We start from the raw sequence: 10110 nt of genomic DNA, 5'->3' as shown, positions 1-10110 counted from the left end.
TTTTGTTTTTTTTTTGTTTTTGTTTTTTGTTTATGGGATAATTTCATGTATGCACCTCAAAATTTTTTACAAATTTACCCAAAGTATTGCATATTCTATTAAAACTCATTTTACCCTTTAATAAAAAAAATAAACATATGAAGTACGTATGTACCAGAAAAATGTTCACTTTCATTGGACAAATTTAGGTTAAGTGTAGTCAATTTTTTATTTTATTTTTAATTTGCATGTGTTGATTATAAAGTAGATAGATAGAATGTGTGGTTTTCTTGTTCCTGGTAAAATATTACTCTCAAGTACCATTGATAGACATAAAAAAGTACACAGCTTAATATAGAAAAACTAAATTTAAATCAGTACAAATTTATATTAGACGTGTTGAAATATTAAAGCTGTACACAGATCTTAAAGCGGATTAAACGAAACTGAAGCCCATCAAGCTAAAGTATATATGTCCGAAACAAAAGATTCCACATATGCATTCGTAATAACTAAGGCCATAATTTGATCAAAAATAATAATAATTAAGGCCATCTACAGTGTGCCCCTGATTACAATTTTTATATTGGGCTTTAAAAAAAAATCTAATTACAACTTGGCCCATTAGATTACATTCAAGATATTAGATATTGCCTGTTTAAAGTTGCTACAAGTGTCCTTTGTTTTAAACTTTTAGTGCATAAAGGAGAAGTAGAGATTATTTTAAATTTCATTAAACCAGTTTACATTTTACAATATTCAATTCACATCTTGCAAAACCATATCAAGCACCAGTAACAAACATATCAAGCACACAAATACACAATAAAAATAAAATAAAATTGATTTTCATATATTTTTCATAGAAGATTGGATAAAGCAATAGTATGTCATGTCAAAATTGAAACGAAACCATCTACCAAAGCACTCGAAAGGGAACTTCCGACTGCTATGGAATGTGTTGACGCATATGCTCCAATTATTGACATTTTACTTTTGTGAATTTCTTTACAACTTTACTACTATCGAGCTCAAAGTTCAACAGTCAGTTCTTTCTGTTCCTGTAATGCATTGGTCCTTCCATTAAATTTCAGATATACTGCCATATCATGCCCTCCATACTGGTGTTACAAATTAAAAATAGACGCTAATATATATGACACTACGATGTAATATTGCCGACTAACTCACACGAGTTCTTATACCTCCGCTCCAACGAAATTTCAATTACATGCAATTTGTAAGTATTGTAAATCTTAATCTGCTGAACTTTGAATGCACGTTTTTCCTCTTCTTTTGGTATAAATAATGAACTCATTGTACACTTACCTTCAAAACAGCAGCAACATACCTATATATAACTTCATATATAAGACAACAATATCAACAACAAGCTGACATTCATTTATATAAACTTTTACTGAAAATAACGCACCTAGTTTATTTTCTAATTAAATATGGATATTTCCCTACTGAACACTGAACAGCCAGCTGATTCAAAATCTCGAAAAGATAAACATGACCTAAGGCATTGGTAAATGCACTTAATTATTTAAAAGTTCACAAGCATGACTTGAAGCATTACTTGTATAGATGGTGGCTTCCACGAAAGAGACGACATTATTGAATATATTTTTCAAGGGGAACAGCTCCATAAATATATTTTTCTTTGCAAACGCGAGGTCTTGACTTGTTCTATATTTTATTTTATAGGGGTCTCTATAATTTTGTCTCATTTGGTGGCTTCCACGAAAGAGACGACATTATAGAAATATGAAATTTCTGTCTCATTTGTACTTCAATTGGACAATTAATTGTATTACCATACATCTATGGTGTGAATGGAGCGAATTCGGATAGGATCATGCTTAATATCAGATTCATATCTATTTTTATTGAGCGAATACGAATACAAATAAGAATACAAATAATAACTGAATGCTAAAATCAAAATATAAAATTAAATCCACTTTAAACATATACAAATACAAAACAGATAATCCACGAATACAAATATGAATAATTATCGGATAATTGAGTTATATGAAGTTTAAGAAAATAAATCAGAAACTAAAATAAAAAAAAATTAAGAAAACCAAATTTGAAATAAGAAAAGAAGTAAAAATAAAAATGTTTGCTGATAAGGGTTCAATTTCTACAATTCTATCATTAAGAGGTGTAGTGTGTAGTGTGTACTAACCGACAAATGCTAGTTGGCTGTCAGTGGGGAAAAATAAATAATAGAATAGAAGTGCACTAGTCCGGATCAGTATGAACACAAAAGATCAGCAAGTTGTCATCTGTATCTGAGATTTTAATTTGGAGCCGGTTAGAATAGGATAAACCGGATCCGCGCGTCATAATAAATTAGAGATTTAATGCTCAATTGAATTTAGGATCAATTACTGTACCAAATTGTCAGTCCTTTGTCATCTTTGAAATTTGTTGTTTGTTCTGGTACGGCATCAGAATCACTTTCATACCATGTTAAAATCAGTTAATTGTTTGAGCTAGCTAGATTCTTTATGATTTATTTATCATAGTTACAATAGATAATACAATGTCTATATATTGGCTGCAAGTCTTTATTAAGTGCCGTTACAAATGATTCTAAGTTCTAACAAAAGAAATTTGAACCGTTTACTTATTTGCAGTTTATGGAAAATATCAGAAAAATGAGAGTACATATATAATAGGGAGAGTCGGAGATGGGGTTGAATTTTTTTTAATATATACTGGGTTACGTCAAGTGTACCCAGAGTAATTATCTTCAGAATTTATATCCTTTGATATAGTTAAAAATTTAAGTTTATTTAAAATTTATGACACATGATGAAAAAATAACAAGTAGTTTTGAAGTTCATGTCAATGTGCCATTCAAATAAAAAAGTTCATGTCAATGTGTAAACGACGGTCCAAAATCAAACTCATAATTTATTTTAAAATAATGAGTAATTTCATGTATACCCTCAAAAACATTAAAATTACATATTTGCCTTCTAAATTTTAAAATTATGTATTTTCTCTCTAAATTTTCTGAACTCACAAATTTACCTATTTTATTGTCTTTTATATTAAAACTCATTTTAATTTATAAATACCAATTTTACCTTTCATTAAAAGCATACAAAATTTGTAGCTTGTTTAAGGCCTTATATTTGATCGGTTTTCAAGGACAAAATTGATATTTTATAATGAATAAATGATATACTGGGTATCCGGTTTTGGAGGATAAAATGAGTATTGTATAAAAAGTAAAGGGTATAATGGATATTTTATAAGATCAATATTTTTCTTAAACAAATAATAATTTTTTTATACTTTTAATAAACAGTAAAATATATATTTTATAAATTTAAAATGAGGTTTGATATAAAAGATAATAAAATGATTAAAGTCGAGAGTACTGGAAATTTAGAAAGGAAATACATAATTTTGAGATTTTTGAGGGTATACTTGAAATTCCCCCTAAAAAAATGTGAATTCTTATCTCAAACAGTGGCTTCCACGAAAGAGAGTTTGGAAATATAAAATTTCTAGACAGATCACCGACTATGACTCGTATAACAATCAAGTTAAAGCTGGCACACCAACCAACGCGCACAATTCACGCTTTTGGACTTGGAGAAGGTTACCTTTTAGGCTTGTAGCCACTACCAGGATTTATATATATAAAAAAAAAGAAATCCTTGGAGAAAGCTTCTAATATATCTGCATAATGAGTCAATGACATTTAGAAAGAAAACACCGAAACACATTTAAAAACATCTCATTTCAACAGTCTGGTTTAGTCATTTAAAAAAAAAAACAATCCGATCGATTTTAGAGTTAAAAACATCTTATTCTACTTATTAGAAGATAGATTAAATATGTTAAGTGTACCTGGATTTCATCAAAAATTTCAATAATCTGGATGAAAGTTTGTCTACAAAATACTCATATTATATTTGAGACCCAATTGAGTCTACTATTATATATTCTTCAAGTTCAATTTTAAGATCTTTTGTGTGATATATATGTTAGTTTTGAACGTTAAAAACTTAAAGGTCGTACATGATTATTAGTTGCAAATTAATTTGCAATAATTCATTTGGATTATACGGTGTCATTAATTGAATGCTTCTATAAAATAATTTATGTTTTTCTAAATAAAATGTTTTAGGGACAATTTCTGATTTTTTTCTAAATAAAATGTTTTAGGGACAATTTGTCTGCGAGTTAGGATTTCTCTCAATAATAAACACTTATTCCAAGAAGATTCATATATTATAAACATCTCACTTTCGGAAAACCATCGGAGGTTGTATTTTTCTTATATATTATTTCTTTGAGATAATATACAGCTTTCATTCGGAGGTCAGAACGAAACATTTATTTGGGGTTCGGTCGATCGGGGCCCTCAATTAATGTAGATTAAATTAAACCTGATTTCCTTCACATATGGTTGCCTTCACATGGCTTGTATGTGCCTCTAGATTACAATTGATAAGTGTGAATATATTTTTTAATATGATATTCTTTTAGGCTATTAGGGGAAAAGGACTACTAAGATCTCCAACTATACCCATTACATTTTCTCTTCCTCTTGAACACTAGCTGTAGCTTTCATTCAAAACAAAAATGGCGATGATACTCGATGCTTTCCTGTCAAAGTTTAGTGAACTTGTCGCGCAAATGGTGCAGGATGAGGTGGACATGCTGCTTGGAATCCCTGGTCAGATGGAGAAGCTCAACAACACCGTTCATGAAATCCAATGTGTTCTCGCAGATGCTGAGAGGAAGCAGAGCAATAGCAAATCCGTTGAGCGCTGGCTCATGCAGCTCAAGGATGTCATGTATGATGCTGATGACATCATCGACCTCTGTAAGATCAAGGCAACAGAACGCCTTGCTGGCTCAAGTTCAAATTCCCCTTCAAATACCCGTTGTGGCATCCCTTTGCTGTCTTGCTTCTGCAACCCCTTCTTTGCTCACAAGATTGGGTCCAAAATCATGGATATCAATTCGAGACTAGAGGGGATTGCGAAGAGAAAGCATGAACTGGGTTTAACCGAATCACAAATCTTTTCTGGGCCTTCTAGTCGAGTTTGCCGAGTGGACTCGATCATAAGCCACAAGACAGATCCCTCGGTTGTCCTAGATGATATTGTGGGAGAAAAGATTGAAGAAGATACTGAGTTGCTAGTGAACTGGCTGATCGAAGAAGAGAAGCGTGTGCGAGAAAAAATTTGTGTTGTTGCTATTGTGGGGATGGGTGGAATAGGGAAGACCACTTTAGCAAAAAGGATCTTCAATGATCAGAGAATTCATGAGGAATTTCAGTTAAAAGTTTGGGTCTGTGTCTCAAAGGAGGTGAAAGGAATAGAAATTTTAAAGTGTATGATCCGAGAGGCAGGAGGTCGGTATGGTGACGCCGAAGAAAGATCTGAGCTGGTGCCCTTACTCAAGGAGCTCGTTAAGGGGAAAAAATTCCTTCTTATTCTCGATGATGTTTGGGAAGAGAGTCTAAATGTTTGGGATGGCCTGTTGCGTGTTCCCATGACTAACGGAGCACATGGGAGTAGGTTACTTGTCACAACTCGGGATGGAAGAGTTGCCAATAGAATGAAGTCAATAAAATCACATCAAGTAAACAAGTTATCTGATGAGGATGGCTTGTCCTTGTTAGTTAAACAGGTATTAACTATAACTATGATGGTATTTTACAATATACTCCTAATTTGAATTTTATTAGATGTGCTAACCTGCTCAAATTTGCTCTACTTTTGTTTTCGGTTTCTTGTTATTTGAAGCAGCAGTTCACAACTAGTGTAATTAAAAGTATAGTTTTATATTTAGTTGTTGAAAAAGAAATACAGTCGGATATAGCACTTTTAAAAAAATTTCCAATTAATGCAAAATATTCGACCATGGGGAACTAAATTAGATTGGTCATTTACTGTAAAATTTGAATCTTTCTAGCTTTAAATTTTCTGATATGCATGACATTAATTTTGAAGGACAAAATTAAAGAATACAAAGTTACAAACTAATTATGTTTACACACTTATTTGACAGGTAGCCCCAAACGGAGTTGAAAGTGAGATTAAAGATCTCATGGAAATCGGAATGCAAATTGTTAAAAAATGTGATGGTTTGCCTATTGCCATCAAAAGCATAGGTGGTATACTCTGCACAAAAGGCAACACGAGAGACAACTGGGAAGCAATTCTTGAAAGCCATGTGTGGTTCATGAATGGGCTATCGGAAGATGTCCATCGTGCTTTCTATTTGAGTTATGAGGACCTTCCATCGCATTTGAAGCAATGCTTCATATTTTGCTCCCTCTATCCTGAAGATTTTCTGTTTTATCAAGTAAATTTAATCAATATGTGGCAAGCAGAAGGTTTTTTTAAAGGTAAGGGAAATTTTTGGGAATTGGGCCAATTGTATTACACAGAGTTAATAGTGCGAAATCTTTTGGAAGATCATACTAAAAGCTACTTTAGATGGGAACGATGCAAAATGCATGACCTTTTGTGGTCTTTTGCCCGTCAATTAGGAAAAGATGAGAACTATGTTTTAAGGGAGAAACAAGTTTTAACCAAGTCTGATGATTCACTGAAAGTACGACGGTTATCAATAGAAGGAAATGATGCGGTGAACGCTGAAGTAATTAAAAATGAAAAAGAGGTGAGAACATTAGTACTTCGTAATAAACATGATGTTGCACTTCATGATCTATGTAAAGCAGCTTCTAATCTTCGCATTTTAGATCTACATCGGTCCAATATCTCAAGCTTGCCAGATTCTTTGTTTAGCCTTGTGCATCTCAGATACTTGGATGTGAGTAATTCGAAGTTGAGAAATATTCCAAGTTCCTTAGGAAATCTAAGAAATTTAGAATGTTTTTATTGTATAGACTGCACTGAGTTGTCCCACATCCCCCAAAGCATTAGTAATCTACGAGAGCTGAGGTGCCTTAGTTTTATAAATACAAAGGTCGAGGCAATCCCAATGGGATTAAAGAATATAGAAAAGCTCATTGGTTTATATGGCTTCCAGCCATACAAGAATAGTTTTGAGGGATTCAGTAGCCTTGACGAACTAGAATCTCTATCACAACTCATTGAACTTAGGTTAGTGGGCTTAGAGAGTGTATCTGATAGGAACATAGCAAAAAGAGCTACCCTATTAACCAAAAATAAGTTGAGAAAACTTCAACTTACTTACACTTCATTGAACTCGAACGAACAACTTTCCCAAACTAAGGAGAAGAAGATGGCAACTGAGGATGTTTTAAATGAGCTCTGTCCTCCACGTTCTGTAGATGATATGATAATTCATGGTTACTTTGGTAGACATCTTCCTAATTGGTTGAATCTGGGAGCCGCCCTTCCAAACTTGAAATATCTTACTATTGCAAAGTGTGCTTGCTTTGAGGGGCTTGCCCCATTAGGCCAACTCCCCAATTTGGATTTCCTTCGAATAAAAGGTGCCTATTCAGTGGTTAGTGTGGGAGAAGAATTCTTTTGGGGGGATATCCAAAGCAGAGAAACAGTAGCAACTAGTTGTCTTGCCAAGCCTGCATTTCCCAAATTGAGTAAACTATACTTTTCAGATATGCCCAATTGGAAAGAGTGGAAGTGGAATGAGGGACAACCAGCCATGCCCAAACTAACGGATTTTGATATTAAAGCTTGTCCCCAGTTGAGATCTCTGCCGGAGGGTCTTTCACATTATGCTACTTCCTTGAACCGTGTAAGAATTGACCGTGCTGACAACCTGATTACCGTAGAGAACCTCCCAACAACCAAAGAAATTTTTATTAGTGGCAATCCTAACTTGGTAAGGATTTCTAATATACCCAGCATCTCATTTGTTAAGATTGAAGAATGCCCAAATCTGAGAACTTTGGAGAACCTTAAATCATTACAAAGAATGGAATTGGTTGATTTTGAAATTGAAGCCCTCCCAGATTACTTGATGACAATAATGCCACAGAAGCTAACAATCGAGTGTAGTGAGGGGCTGTTTGAGGAGATTGCTACCCGAGGAGACACGGGTTCTGAGTGGCACAAATTCAAGCACATTGACAAGGTGAAGCTTTCCACATCGGATGAATCACTCTATGCTACATACCAGAAGACACCATTCAACTTCACCACCAATATAAATACAAGGTTAGTTCAGAGATGATGTGATCTCATCATTACTCTTTTTGTTTATGTATATTAATTCCTCTACGTGATCTAACTAGGTTTATATTAATTGTCATATATTTAATTGCTCAAATATCATATCCAATTCATGATTTCGCTTGACAAATCCACTGTAGTCTCTGTTGAGAAGTAATTCAAAATTGTTTGTTGAAATCTGCATTGGTTAGTTATTTTTAGCATGTTATGTAGTGGGCTGTTATTTTAGTAAATTAGTGGGATGTTATTTTAGGAAATTTGTGATGCTTATTTTAGGAACGTTATATTTTTTAAATACTGTAATTTGTGTATCAGAAGGTACAATTGAGCATTTTGAGAAATCTGTTTCTGTTTACCAGTTTTTTCTCAGAAATTCTGTTTCTCTCAACAAGTATTGCAATTCATAGAGTAAAACCCAGTTTTCGTATCAAAAAAGGCTGCAGCGTATAGTCTCGTTTCCAACAGTCTCCTACTATTATACAGAGTATAGTATTTACAATTCAGAGTGCCCATTATATTAGTTTGTACCAGTTAATTGTGGCAATTCTACTGTCAACTCCATAATTTTCCATACATTTTAATTTGTCAGCACTATTTTGCCCTTATCTCTGAAATTTGCATGTTGGTGAGCCTTTATTTCATCTTTAATTGTACAAATTTCATAAAAAAAAAAAAAATTCAGAATAAGGGTCTAACGCTTATTTGTTGTATAATTTTCTTAGGATTTAACCATGAAAAATATCTTTGAAGGGAGTGACAAGTACAGTACCCCTGTTTTTGTCTTCAAGTGAGCTTGGTTTTTGTCTAGCTTGTTCTTATCTGTTTTTGACCCCTGTTTTCTTTCTCATGATTCCTGATTTTAACTGTGATACCATTTACTATAAAAGAGCAAAATATGTTTTGGGACAACTATCTCAAATAGATTTATATCTCAATTTTCTCATTCATTAGATGCATACAATATCTCTGCAAGCAGTCATACATATTTTATTGTTGTGCATTCTGGTTCTACAATAAAACAAACTAAGAGATAGGTTTTTCAAGCACTTTAATTGATATTTTTCTTAATTTGCATTAGTGAAAAGCAAAATATGACAAATATTGTGCATTTATATTCAAATTTGAAGTCAAAACAAATTTGGTTGATTTTGAAATTGAATCCCTCTCAGATTACTTGATGACAATAATGCCACAGAAGCTAGCAATTAAGTGTAGTGAGGAGCTGTTTCAGGAGATTGCTACCCTAGGAGACACGGGTTCTGAGTGGCACAAATTCAAGCACATTGACAAGGGGAAGCTTTCACCACCAATATAAGCACAAGGTCAGTTTCAGAGATGATGTGGTCTTTTCATTACTCTTTTTGTTTAGGTATGTTAATTCCTTGCGTGATCTAACTAGCTTTATATTAATTGTCATGTATTTAATTATGCAAATATCAGATCCAATTCATGATTTTGCGTGATCTAAATCCACCGTAGTTTCTTGAAATCTGCGTTGGTAATTTCCAGAATATAGTTATTTTAGAAATAGTTGACATAGTGGGTTGTTATTTTAGTAAATTAGTGGGATGTTATTTTAGGAAAGTTGTGATGCTTATTTAGGAATGTTATAGTTTTTTAGAAACTGTAATTTGTGTATTAGAAAGTACAATTGAGCATTTTGAGAAATCTGTTTCTGTTTACCAGTATTTTCTCAGAAATTCTGTTTCTCTCTACGAGTATTGCAATTCATAAAGTAAAAGCCAGTTTTCGTACCAGAAAAGGCGGCAGCATATAGTCACATTTCCAACAGCCTCCTACTATTCTACAGAGTAGAATTTACAATTTGGAGTGCTCTAGTATATTAGTTTGTACCAGTTTATTGTGGCAATTGTACTGTCAGCTCCGTCATTTTTCGTACATTTTACTTTGTCAGCACTGTTTTATTGTTATCTCTGAATATTTGCATGTTGGT

At 33.1% G+C, this 10110-nt stretch overlaps 1 protein-coding gene across 3 annotated transcripts in view; it reads left to right on the top strand.

The window, feature by feature from the left end:
* Positions 1–4912: 4912 nt before the first annotated feature.
* LOC144548778 (lipid phosphate phosphatase 2-like) overlaps positions 4913–10110 on the top strand; it is a 39301-nt gene continuing 34103 nt past the window's right edge. For 2 of the 3 annotated variants that reach the window (XR_013509473.1, XR_013509472.1), the window contains exons 1-3: positions 4913–5655; positions 6037–8141; positions 9326–9478. The gene's annotated coding sequence lies outside the window, so the exon portion shown is untranslated. Of the gene's footprint in view, positions 5656–6036; positions 8142–9325; positions 9479–10110 lie in introns of those variants that run through there. The other variant, XM_078297488.1, reaches the window with a different exon arrangement.

Source organism: Carex rostrata, chromosome 34 (genome assembly GCF_964058835.1).
Source record: "Carex rostrata chromosome 34, lpCarRost1.2, whole genome shotgun sequence".
In the NCBI taxonomy this organism is placed as follows: Eukaryota; Viridiplantae; Streptophyta; class Magnoliopsida; order Poales; family Cyperaceae; genus Carex; species Carex rostrata.
Note: the sequence above shows the minus strand (reverse complement) of the source record. Positions and strands in the feature narration are given on the sequence as shown.